We start from the raw sequence: 12613 nt of genomic DNA on the forward strand, positions 1-12613 counted from the left end.
GTCTCCAAAAAGACTATAAAAGAGGAATTGGAAATAAATTCAGATGCAGAGCAACTACAGCATGACAATTCCTTGCTCTGAGAAGCACAGAAGCAGGGAGACAAGTGCTCTAGTTCTAACAAAATATTTTCAGTGTACATTTTAAATATAAGGTTCATCATTTTAGGCTGTTTGGTACCCAAATTATTTGTCTTTATGTTAGCATAGCTGGAAATCAACCAGGGAGGAAATAAGTAAGTCTGAGCAAAACTGGTGTTTCCTGATGAGTCAGAATGAACTGACATTCAGACGTTTATCATTCACCTACCCATGTTCTGTATATCAACTATCATAAAACCACAACACAGAGTACCATACAAGGGTCTCAAGGTAATTTTTGAACTTAATTTTCACCTAGATATGATCCTGCTGAAGACACCTCCTCCCGTTTGGGGATTTGCTAACGTGTCACATGCTATCACAAATTTCCCAAATCGGCATTAGTAAGTATTCACTTGAGGAGTTCTACATAATCTGGCCATTTCAAATCTCTCAGGAGTCCGGAGACCTCATTTCACTGGCCAAATGACAACAATGATAGTGCAGATATTACAGATCTATTGATACTGCAAAGACATATTAAAAACTATGCATCAAATCAATGCTAACTCATTTTTGACATATCAATTATATTGTAAAAGGTAAAACTACCATAAAATATACTTAATGGAAAAATCAACTATGGTGGACAAACAAAAATAAGTCTAAAAATATTTCAAATATTAAAACAGAGGAGGTGGTAAGCTGGATCAACCTTAAGAAATACTAGTATACTGATTTTTCAGAGTCAATTTAGTATGTTAGTCACTCAGTCATGTCCAACTCTTTGCGACCCCATGGACTGTAGCCTACCAGGATCCTCTGTCCGTGGAATTCTCCAGTCAAGAACAGTGGAGTGGGTTGCCATTCCCTTCTCCAGAGGATCTTCCAGACCCAGGGACTGAACCTGGGTCTCCTGTATTACAGGAAGATTCTTAACAATCTGAGCCGCAGGGAAGCCCTTTTATAGCCATACTTTAATTCATTTTGAATTCTTTAATTTTCAACTATCTATCTCAATATTTAGAAAGTAAAACCATGTAAAACAGTTATCTGAAAGCCCCATGGGAAGAAAGTAATTTTATATTACAACTTTTTAAAACAATCTAGGCAAAGGGTTATCAAGTTATCCCTCTGGCTATTAGTCTAAGTGATGATCTTGTTTTTCCATTTTCAAAATATAATTTGAGAATAAGTAAGCTTCTTCAAGGGTTTTCCTGGCAGCTCCACTGGTAAAGAATCTGCCTGCAATGCAGGAGACTCCAGTTCTATTCCTGGGACTGGAAGATCCGCTGGAGAAGGAATAGGCTACCCACTCCAGTATTCTTGGTCTTCCATGGTGGCTCAGCTGGTAAAGAATCTGCCTGCAATGCTGGAGACCTGGATTAAGTCTCTGGGTTGGGAAGATCCCCTGGAGAAGGGAATGACTACCCACTCCAGCATTCTGGCCTGGAGAATTCTATGGACTGTATGTATAGTCCATGGGGTAGCAAAGAGTCAGACACAACTAAGTGACTCTTTTTTCAAGCCTCTTCAATCTGAAATGATAGTGACTGACAGTCAATTAAATAATAGGTCTCAACTGTGTATATTTCAGCTCCTTGTACTTCTAGAGAAGCAGCAAAGTCTATAGATCAGGGTCAGCAGGTCTCCAAATCATAAGCAGAACTAATCACAAGAGAGACTCCACCATTTCCCTAACCCTGCCCATGGGGGATTTAGTGGTGTTATCTGTAACACCTTCTCTCTTCTGATCTTAAATAACAGACTTCAACAACAGACACTTGGTTCATTTCTACTGTAGTCTCTTATTCCATGAGGAAGGCATGCATTTTAAATGATTTAATCTTTATATGCCATAGTTCTTAAAGCCACATGCATTTTGACACAGTAAATCAGCTTTTACAATTTTCCATCAGTTTAGTTCAGTCACTCAGATAATATGAAAACTACATATTGATCACAAATTCTTGAGGAGACCGTTTGCTGTAAAGTAGATCAACTGATCTACCAATGTCACAGTCTCTCATGCATTTCACAGAGGAACCTACTGATCCAGTCTTATGCTTGGTTCTAGGAACAGGAGCGGGGCTTTTTCAGTGAAGGATACAGGTGCATTAAAACAAGTTTACTGTAAGGCAGTAAGTATCAGGTAGGGGCGCAAAGTCATGGGTAAACTGTCTTGGGGTCAGTGAAGGGCAAGCATCCTGTCCTGTGGGTTCTGGGGACAGGATCTTGAAGGACTGTGCTGACGCTCAGTCATGCCCAGATCTTTGCAACCTCAGGGACCATAGCCCACCAGGCTCCTCTGAACAAGAATGCTGGAGTGGGTTGCCGTTTTCTACTCCAGGGGATCTCCCTGACCCAGGGATCAAACCTGTGTCTCCTGTATTGCATGTGAATTCTTTATCGCTAAGCCACCAGGGAAGTTCCCTCTTGAAGGGCAGATAGGAAGAATTTGCATTTGCTGGTAATGGCCCTGGACAAAGTCTGAGCAGTGTATAAGAGTGGTATGTACAGGAAGTAGTGACTAGTTCTGGGATTCTTTGGTTTCAGTTCTTATATAAAGTCTTCATCGCTGCTCTTCCTATACAGAAAGCATTAGGTAACAGTTGGGGTTTCCCGGGTGGCACAGCGGTAAATAATCCACCTGCCAATGCAGGAGACACAAGAGGCGTGGGTTCAATCCCTAGTCGGGAAGATCCCCTGGAGTAGGAAATGGCAAGCCACTCCATTATTCTTGCCTGGGAAAATCCATGGACAGAGGAGCCTGGCAGGCTACAGTCCTTGGGTCGTAAAGAGCTGGACACAACTAAGCAGACACTGCACAGGAAATAGTTCCCTATCATCATCGGAATCATCACTGATGCTATTATTATCACTATTGATAAGTCGAAGAACCATAACAGCTTATGCATCTGGAAAAGCAGGTTAGAAATAGATCTTGAAGGACCTTTTCATATCAAGCAAAACTTTTTCGTGTGCCTAAGCCTCGGAGCAGAGGGAAGATGGTAAAGATGTTTTAAGCGGGAAGAATAAAGTTACTACAGTTGTTGCTACTTGGGCGAAATCTCCTACTTACAGTCTTCACATCCATTTTCAGATAAAGATAGTTCACCTCAAAGATTAAATAATTTCCTTTAGGTTGAAGATGAAGCCCATATTTATATGTAGCTCTGTTTCCAAACACTACTGCTCCTAGGGTGACCAACTTCCAGATTTTCCTAAGACTGAAGGGTTTCCCAGGATGCTGAACTTTTAGTGCAAGTCCTGGGCAAACTCAGATGGGCTGTCCTACTCCTGCAGCTCCTACTCCAAAACAGTAGCAGTGGTTCACATCCATGAAACACTTGCTAAATACTTCTCCTGAATTATCTTATTTGATTTTTGCAACTCCGGCAGTTAGGTATTAACATTTTCTCCATTTTTTTTTTCTATATAAGCAAATTAAGATTTAGAGGATTTGATTTTGTGGCATAAATACATATAGTTATTTGATATCTATTCTTAATGGTAAGTTAGGCATTGTATCTTTTAAAATGTTGGCAAACCTTTATTATGCCTGGGCTCAGGAAGAAGCTGACTTTTCAAGAAACTGAATTGAAAGGAAAACAATTTCTTTGACTCCAAATCAATAAGGCAAAAGCAAAAATGTAGCAAAGAAACACTGTGAAAGCTATACTCAAGCTGTAAAGTATAAGTAGATAAAAAACATCTCAAGGGACCAGTTATTACAGTTTTGAGGAGGTAAGTCAATTTCTTTCTGAAGAAGTCAACTTTTGTAGAGATTGACTGCCTCCAAAGAAGATTACCAAGGGTGAGAAAGAAGGTGTTAGTCAGGATTATATGAAATCTACACTCTAGCAAAATCCATGAATAGAAAATAACAATAATATCCACATTGATCATTAGGTTTACTTTCTCGTATCTCTATCATAAGGATTCATACAAGTCTAGAATGTTAAGGGCCAGAATCAACTTTAAAATTCAGTGAGTTTAATTCCATAATTTCACAAATGAATAAAGTGAAACCAAAATGTTTATCTAGCATCCTATAGAGGTAGGATACAATTGGTACAACATGTTGGCAAAGAGAATGGATGTAAAATGTATGGTAGGGCCCCAAACATGAACACCCTAATCTCTTGAAACATGTGAATATGTCATTTTACTTGGCAAAGTGGATTTTAAGAATATGCTTAAGACTTAGAGTTATAATATGGTGACAGGACCCTAGATTACCCACACGGACCCAATCTAAGCATGAGTTTCTAAAATTAGAACGGAAAGGTAAAACAGTAGTCAAAGAAATTTGACATGAAAAGGATTCCACCTGCCTCTCGCCCTTTGAATATGGCACAACGCAGCCATGAACTACATGTGTTGGGGTCTAGAAACTGGGAACAGGCCTCAACTGAAGGAAGGGAGGAAAAGAGGGATTTCAGTTCTATGACTTTAGGGAACTAAATCTGCCAACAACCTCAATAAGCAGGAAATAGATTCTTCTCTAGAACCTCTAGAAAGGAATGCATCCTGCTGACAAATTGATTTTAGTTTGGTGATACCCCTACTGGACTTCTGCTGTATGCATGCATGCTAAGTGCCTCAGTCATGTCTGACTCTTGGACTATAGCCAAAACTTTGCAACCCAATGGACTGTTGACTCTCAGGCTCCTCTGTCCATGGGATTTTCCAGGTGGGTTGTCGTTTCCTTCTTCAGGAGAATCTTCCTGACCCAGGGATCAAACCCATGTCTCTATGTTTCCTGCAATGGCAGGTTGGTTCTTTACCATTTGCACTATCTGGGTAGAATTTTAATATAATACCTATGTGTTTTAAGTCACCAAGTTTTTGACTATCTGTCTTGGCAGCAAAAGAAAACTAATACAAAAAACATTCAAATGTACTGACTTATGGTTTAAAAAAGAATTTCCTTATCAAATGTACTCAAACGTGTGAAAGAAGTCTCCCTTAGTTGGAAAAACACCAAATATTCATTGTTATTCCACAATCATCAGATATATTTAATATTTTTCCCTTAAAGTATGAAGAATACAGTGGTAACCACCAATTTTTGTTTTTATAACTGGGTATCTAAAACATTTTATGATTCACTATTAACTTTATAGTTGACATGTGATAGAAAGGACATGACTGTCCTTGGATTGAGATGATCTAGGCTGGAATCCTGATACGGCTATTAGCAGACTCTGGGACCAGAAAATCAGTTAAACATCCTGAACTTCAGGATAAGTATCTGTAAAATGGGGGCAACGATTTCCACCTCAAAAGTTGTCTTATCAAGCCACCAGCATGGTGCTTTGTACACCACAGGTACAGCACAGACTTGTAGCGACTACCTACATGAATAAAGGAATTAAAATGAGCAAAGAGTATTTCCAGAATCCCTATTTCTCAGGCACTGGTAATGTTTACAGGGATTAGGATAGAAGTCAAGAAAAAAGCTATGATCAATTTAAAGACAGTGGTAGTCACTACTGCTATTGATTAATTATTTCCACCTCTCTATTTCACAGGGCTCTTTTAAAGTTAGGTATGGGAATATATGACTTCACTCCACCAATAAAATTGATTAAGCAGTGATTCATGTCACTTTCACAAAGAAACTATAAGACCAGTGAGTGGACTCACCATCATGCCTTGCCTCTGTTGAAGTGACTGTCAAGCATGTAAAGAAGGAAGATCTCCTAACCACAGAGGCTACATAATATGAGAAAGAAACTTCAAAACAATTTATTTGGCCCTGCGAGGTCTTAGTTGTGACACCAGGATCCTCCTTGTGGTACACAGGATCTAATTCTGAGCGGGGGTTGAATCTGGGTCCCCTGCATTGGGAGCACAGAGTCTGAACCACTGGACCAAAAGGAAAGTCCCAGGAAACTTTATTCATGCAAACAAACAAACAAACAAACACCTACTGCAATATTAGGGTTGCTTGCAACCTCAGCAAAACCTAGCTCATCCTCATTTATACACAGGTTTTCTTCATTTTTTTTTTTCTGTATTGAAATAACCCACGGGGTTTTTCAGGTTACTGTTTGTACTTCATATCCAGGCAGTCTCTTTTGGTAACCAATTTAAGATATAATGGAAACCTGAATTTCAGTTAAGCTGGAATGTTTTAAAAAGAAAAAGAAATAGTGTGTTCTTTTGAGGCTCTGCTTTGTAAGTTTAAGAAAAATCTGCACTTTGAGACACTGTTTGAACCCAGAGTTTCATACTTAGACAGTGTACAACTAGACAAACTTGACAAGGACAAAATGGGTCAGAAGTGTCATTTCTTAGGAATAATTAGAATCATCTAATGTGGATAAAAGAGGTCAAACTAGCATCCACTTCTCACTAACCTTTGGAGTTACTGGACCGACAAAGGAGGTAGCCTTCAATAAATGTTTATACTCAAGCCAAAAGGTTAATGGAGATAAAAGTAGGCAGCCCAAAGGTAAAGAATAGAGGATAATTCTACCCTAAGAAACTGGTGACATAATGCTGTCTTAGGGATTCCAAATTTTGCTGAAAATAATTGCTGAAGATTTCCAAACTCAGGCTTACAAAGAGCTAGAAGTCTTAGGAAAATTTGACCCGTGAGAAGAGACTGACATTACAGTCTTAAAAAATAATAACAACAACCCAGAAGTGGCATTTGATGGAAAATTTGGCTTCCGCTGACTTTAGCTGGGAAATATAAAAAAAGCTCACTAGAAAATCTCAAACTATTGCCATGAGATACACTTTCATGCTGCTGAAAATTTTCCTGATGTGTTATTTCCATAACTTGGTAACAGGTGAAAAGCACTGGGCCTGTTTGACAACATCCATAGCTATTTTAACAATTCATAGCTGTTTCTATTCTCTCAGCTTTAAAAACATATTTGATATTAGGTATTGGAGAATTTCCAAATTATTGTAGACATTAGATACATATAACTGGTACCAGAAGAACACATATACATATATATACACACACAGACATATATATTCCTAACCCTAACCACCACTGCCAATCTCTCCCAGTTGAATTACTCTCTACATCTAAATGAAAAAAAAAAATGATGCTGCATGTGATTTGACCTTGTACTACCACAGGGAAAATTTTACACAGTAAAAGTTTTGGTTAATGTATCCAAGCAGTTCTCCACACTGGAATTAAATTCAAATTCAATCTGACAGTCATGAAAACTGTATCCCTCTCCTTTTAACTGTGTGAAGTCTCTAGCGGCAGTGAGCTAAAAATTCCCCTCACCAACAGCCTAGTCTATAGAGGCATAATAACTTAAAATCTTGGACTACCTGGAGTGGGGAGAAATGTCAAGTGCTAACTGAAAGCCCTGCACAATTGTATTCTCAGGAATTCTGGTCATGGTATACAGCCTCAACATTACTCATTTGACTAGAACTATAAAACTTTAGTGTGACGATTTCCACCTAATAAGCTGCTTTTTACTAAATATCCTTTAAAAAGTTATACAGGACACCTCATGAATGTTTGAACTTGATGCTACTGAGGTAAACAATTTTTTTTTCTTTTAGAAAATAAAAGTATCACTTTAAACTACACAAACGGGATCATAGTACTTCGTGTGGTCCCAAAAAGTCAAGTTACTTGTGTGACAATATAGAACCAGCTTCTCAGCTGTAACACCTGAATATTCTTCATGGCCAGTTAATGCCAGACACCAGTCAACATAACTAAGGATGCCATGCTGTGTGCTTAGTCGCTCGGTCGTGTCCAACTCTTTGGACTTGGGCCTGCCAGGCTCCTCAGTCCATGGGGATTTGCCAGGCAAAGAATACTGGAGTGGGTTGCCATGCCCTCCTCCAGGGGATCTTGCCAACCCAGGGATCTGGGCATCCATTAAAATCATATATTTCCATTAAAAATAGAATGATAGGTTTAAAATACAATAAAATGATCACTGTGCTATTGATACATTGGGATGTCCCTTGAGTGAGAAAAGCAGTATTCCTTTGTGTGTGTATGTGTGTGTGTGTGTGTGTGTGTGTGTGTGGTATAGAAACAGATTTAGACAAGTAAGTTTAAGAATTTTCAAACCCATACCAAGAATCTCACCTATAGTCATGGCTTAAGAGACAAGAAAATAGCTTAGTAAAATATTATCCAATTTCCATTGCTTGAGGGAAAAATGCTAGTCACATTTTCAAACTGAAGTTCAAAAAAATTAAGAATATTTTAAAATTACAAAATACACGAAAAGTCTAAAAGGGAAGGTCATCAGTATTATGCCATAATAAGAATCACGACACCATATACCATTAGGCACAGAATAGATTTATGAATGGAAATCCCAGGAAGGTTTCATTAGAATACTGTTTTTCTTGAGCTCATTTCTACAAAATATCATTTAAGGATGGCATGAGAGTGAAATTCCAGAGAACTTCAGCTAACAAATGTCTCCAAGTTCACTGTGGTATGTGGGATCGCAAACATGATAAAAGACTTTTCAAAAACAAAATGAGTGTGAAATAAAATGATAGAATTCTTGGCTACTATATACATACTCCTTATGTCAAAGACAGTTTTATCTCTATGAACCCAGAATTTAAATAATCATTATCTCTGAGGTATATTTGCTTTTAGTTCTCAAAATGGCTGAACACATTATCTTAATATGAGTCACTGCTTAAATATAGAAATCTTACTATAAGAAATAATGATCTTTTAAGAAAGGGAACACAAATAGTTCCATATATACAGATCATTAAAACAATCTCTTAATTTCCAAATAAAAAGAATCATTTTGTGATATTTAGAACAATAATATAAAATCATTGTTTAAGAGTACTCACACTAAAGGTACAGATACTTCATTTTTCAAATGGGAAGAGTCTTTAAATGAGTAATAAACATCTAAGTTATCCAGATATTTATTATACTTTCATTTTCAAAAAAGAATAGACTCATTTCTCTTTCCCTTTTGCCAACTTCACTCCCACAGTCTCATCTGTTCTCCACATACATTTGGCTCCAAAGAGGAACTACTCCCTCCAAACTGGCAGCCATTAACTCCAACCTTTTATTTTATACGGCTCTGAAAGTCACAGAGTGTTTAAGGAGTGTTGTTTTGCTCCTGGCAGAATTTCTGGGCTTGCACTTAGTGCAATGTGCAGAAGAGTGTCAGCGCAGAAACCTCGGGAAGGGAAAAGTAAGTTGCTTGAGGAGCCCTCCTCACACGAGGCTGTCAGAGAAACCTGGGCAGGCCTCAGGGATCTGGAAAGCAGTGGTCCCGGCTGGGTGAGCTGAGGCCAATCACTTAACCTCTCCTGTCTCACCCTTCTCCACTGTAAGATGATCTCATAGGTCCTCACAGCTTGACAATAATGTCATTATAAGCTTCCCATTATAGAATTTTTGTCAAGTCCAAACGCAAATCTCGAGTGTGAAGGAGACAATAAATATGAAAATTCAACATGCTGGGTTTATACTGAAGGAAACGCTACTATTTTTATTGGTGAAGCAATAAATGAAGCGATTCTAATTTACTTTACTTGAGTATTTCAATACCAAAGAAAATGGTGGGGTCAGAGAAAGTGGTGTGGTGGGAATAAAAATGTTTGTATAAAGAATCTGGAGAGCAGGAAATAGATCCACAGACAGAGTCAACTGTCAATGTCCCATTTACATTAGAAGGTGGAAAACTCTATTCAGTAGTGTCTTTGTGAGAAGTACCCCAAAGGCATTCTGTGAAAGAGAAAGAAAGCTCTGTTCTACACAAAGTCATGCTTAGATATTAGTCCACTGCAATCTTCCAGCCACCTTTTAGATTGTCTCCTTGTTATTACTGTTTTAGACAATCACAAGGCAAAAAGCAAACAAACAAACCCAAAGCATTTTTGATACTAATAATACATTAGAAAATTAAGAACAAATATAAAAGTTTCTTTCTTTTCTAGTTAGATGTTGTTTTCATGATTGGAACCCTTATTTTCCTCTATGACCTAAATTATTAAGAACTCACCTACGTTTTTAACTTAAAATATATTATACCTGATAGTCTTGAGATTTGAAAGTCATGGGAAGAGTCTATAGCAAGCCTGGAAGAATAGGATCGAGGAACATTTCCCACTCCAAAGAGAAAAAAATGATGAAATTGTTGAACTATATACTAAGTGCTGTGATAAATATAGTACCCTTTGGGAAGGCAGATTTTTATGATACAAGTTATTGAAAGTAGGATGCAAATAATTAAAAGCTTGGCAAACTAGTTGGCAGAAGTGTGAAGGTGCTACTGAGTCAAATCGAACAAAGCTTATCTAATCTGTGAGACTCTTTAATAACGCAAATATTGTAAACACTTACATTAAGTAAGACTGACGGTGAGAGTGATTTTCATTTTTTTTTTTTCAAATGAACTGATACAGAAGAACTATACTACCTCACTTCCAGAGAATAAGTCAAGTGCTCACCAGGAGGGGCTGCCCCTCTCTTCTAGAATCAGTGCCTTGCTTTCCATGGGGGACAAAGGAGAAAGGAAGTCTAACCAATGAAACAGATTTAGCTGTAACTACATGCTTCCAACCCAGGGGACCTTTGTTCAGTATGGAAGTCAATCTGGACACATTTCTCAAACCATGGTCTGTATAAAACGGGTCAAAATATGAATAAAAGAATCAATGTGTATATTTTGAGTACAAATACCAGGATTTAGTTGTGTGTGAATGATATTACAGCTTGCAACAGTTTGGCTTACATTGTTCAGATATGTTTTTTTGCCACATTAATGATATAACCTTATGTATAAACTCATTCCAATTATTAATAATTGACCAGTATTTAAAACAATCTCGATGTACCATTTCCATTTTGAGAAACTTATTTAGGTTATTCTGCTTTTAAAATAATCACTTTATTAGAAATTAAGTATATTCATTATTCATTCAATAAACTAAACTAGATAAACTAGATTAAAATTAGATATTCAATTAAATATCTACTATACAGAAAATGCTAAGAATAGAGAGATATGAGCTTCGTTTCCTCTGCTGCTGCTAAGTTGCTTCAGTCGTGTCCGACTCTGTGCAACCCCATAGATGGCAGCCTACCAGGCTCCCCCATCCTTGGGATTCTCCAGGCAAGAACACTGGAGTGGGTTGCCATTTCCTTCTCCAATTCATTTCCTCTAGATGCTCACAATGCATCAATACTAAAAATATCTAGATGATATACACATAGATTATTTAAATCAATTTTAATAATCAAGCTTATTATATTTTAAGTGTATGTCTCACACATTTGAAAACTGCAATGCATATCTGATGGTCAATGACCAAATGAAAGCATAGCAATAGATGAAAAGTAGTTAATACACACATATTAAGGGATCCTCATGAGAATTAGGATTATACTTCAGAGTTTAAAACACTAAAGCTTTCTCCTATATGGGTGGAAAGTCTATTAAATATGCCTTATATTTTTAAACATTGTATCTAAAACGTAATCATAAAGACTTTTTATATACATATTTAGGGTTAAGCCATGCACTTCTACTTTTATCAAACATTTTGATATATACTACATACTGTATAGTTTACTATACATACAATTATTATTACTGCTAAATGAAGTATATCATAAACATATATGAAAAATATATTGAAGACCATTTCAAAACTTGAAATATTTGGGGGGATAGTAGCCAAGATAAATTATTTATGTATTATTTTAAGTGTATACTCATTAACTGGCTTATCACGCTTAAGAGATGGTTTAAAAACCTGTACTATGATGTCAGCTGACTGAGCTCAAACTGCATTCAGAAGAGCGGTACGACCCTGGGCAGGTTACTTAACTCCCGTGTCTCGGTTTCTTCATCTCTAAAATAAGTATAATAAAAGTATTTATGTTGTAGGATTATTTTGATGATAAGATGAGTTAATGTATAAAAAACATGTTAGTCACTAAGTCATGTCACTTTGTGACCCTATGGACTGTAGCCCACCAGGATCCGCTGTACATGAAATTCTCCAGGTAAGAACACTGGAGTGGGTTGCCATTCCCTTCTCCAGATCTTCCTGACCCAAGGATTGAACCCAGGTCTCCCACATTGAAGGCTGATTCTATTCCTTCTGAACCACCAGCAGTACAGGCATGTTCTTTATTCTATGTGAGAGTTTGCCTAATGTTTCTAATACTGCTAAAGAAATATGTTTCCACAGAAATACAGAATTCCCACTAAAACAAGAATTTTGGCTGGATGGAAAGTGACACATTGCCCTAATATATGATATACTATATTTCACTAGGCATTAACTATGTGCTAAAATTCTAGGTCTTACATTAATTTATGAAATAATTTTTCACAACCATTTTATGAGAAAGATATAATTATGCCCATTTTGTATAAGCAAAAACTGAGACTTTAAAATGTTAAACAACTTTTTCAATTTCACATGGTTCAAAATAGCTTTAATCATAAACTGCCTTCCATTTTCCCCTTAGCAAATCGGTAAGAAACTAAATTCTTTCCATGTTATTAAAGCAATAAGAATCTTCTCA

General features: G+C 37.2%; 1 protein-coding gene across 1 annotated transcript in view; it reads right to left on the bottom strand.

Annotated features, from left to right (window-relative positions):
* Positions 1 to 12613, bottom strand: part of ZFPM2 (zinc finger protein, FOG family member 2) — a 503409-nt gene that overhangs the window by 171939 nt on the left and 318857 nt on the right. The window lies entirely within an intron of this gene.

Source organism: Odocoileus virginianus, chromosome 15 (genome assembly GCF_023699985.2).
Source record: "Odocoileus virginianus isolate 20LAN1187 ecotype Illinois chromosome 15, Ovbor_1.2, whole genome shotgun sequence".
NCBI lineage: Eukaryota > Metazoa > Chordata > Mammalia > Artiodactyla > Cervidae > Odocoileus > Odocoileus virginianus.